Source organism: Ascidiella aspersa, chromosome 3 (genome assembly GCF_963924565.1).
Source record: "Ascidiella aspersa chromosome 3, kaAscAspe10.2, whole genome shotgun sequence".
NCBI classification, from domain to species: Eukaryota; Metazoa; Chordata; class Ascidiacea; order Phlebobranchia; family Ascidiidae; genus Ascidiella; species Ascidiella aspersa.
Window position 1 is genome coordinate 33,025,911 of NC_139449.1, and position 1,372 is coordinate 33,027,282.

The window sequence follows — 1,372 nt, forward strand, 5'->3', positions numbered from 1 at the left end:
TTTAGTTTAATTATTTCATGCCGGACCCCTTTTTGCTTGTTCAATGATCCACTAACCTATTATGAAAACAAGAAATAAGAAAAATTTTTTGTGAATTGTAAAATCACGACAAAAAGTTTGATGACATGTGTGAACTGGCTTATTAATTCATTCCTCCAACTTAGTACACCGAAAGCCATTGCAGACTAATCACATCTGTCGATCAATGATGCAAGCAGGGCAGGCTGTAAAACAACTAGCCTGCAGTGAGGTTCGAACTCACGACCTCCGGTCAAGCCGGGACCGTCGCTCTACCAACTGAGCTATGCAGGCTCAGAGAGAAGGGAGTCGAGAAACAGCCATACGCCAATGCTTGCTCAATCTGTTAGTACAAGCAATTCAATTGAAGGGGATCCACAGTACCATATCATTTATTTCCTTCAACTTGTGATAGTTTTGTAAGGCAAACATAGTTTATTATGCGGCCATAGAGAACTACTTTACGAACCCCAAATGTTCGGCGGATCCCGCTATAAGACCCACTGTTTTCGTGTACAATATTGGCAAACTCGATTTGTTGAACGCAAAAACAAACATAACACTCGCTGTTTCAGAGAACTGGGCAGAACCGTGGTTGGTTTAAAATGTGGCCACATCAAGAAAGTTCCAAACGACGAAGTCTTATCGGTCGCTGTGGCGATACACGACTCCACTGACATGTCGTTTGATATGGTAAGATTTCTGATGGATAGTTAGTTTCATGAATAAGCTTAGTAGGGTTTACACAGCTATGGTACCCAGCTGTCTGCCTTTAATAATGTTTTTTGCAGATTTCAAAATACCATAAAACAAGTTTTACTTAAAATTACACTTGTACGTTTTAGGCCAAGTCATCGATCATAAGACTTGCTTCGACTTTTTAAATTCTTTTTAATGCCAAAAACGCACCAAATGATTGTTGGTTAAAATTTTCAAGTTTTACTTAAATGCATATATGGCTATCCGATTCAATACCAACGTTATTACTTATCTCAGATAAGCAAACTAGACGAAACTCAAACGTTCAAAGGGTATTTACTTCAGCCCAATACGCCAAAATGTACTTTAGTATTCAAAAGTTTATATCCAGTTGTAAACTAACTATGTATTAATAAATATAGGAGAAACCTCTGAGTTGGGTCACATACCAGAGTTTAATTTTTTATATTAGTTTGGTATCGGATAGTCACCGACGCCACCCTATTATCGGACGAGTGCCGATAATACAACTTCACACCGAGCATTGGCTCCGATCTGATATTATCGGACATCCCTAGCAATCGTTAGTATTTAACTTAGTGTCGGCCCAACAGTGTCAGACATCCAAGTTTACAGATCGATATTAATATTTATT

General features: G+C 38.5%; 1 non-coding gene across 1 annotated transcript; it reads right to left on the reverse strand.

Annotated features, from left to right (window-relative positions):
* Positions 1–237: 237 nt before the first annotated feature.
* On the reverse strand, positions 238–312 carry Trnaa-ggc (transfer RNA alanine (anticodon GGC)). Its single transcript has one exon. It is a non-coding gene; the product is annotated as a tRNA-Ala (tRNA).
* Positions 313–1,372: the final 1,060 nt, after the last annotated feature.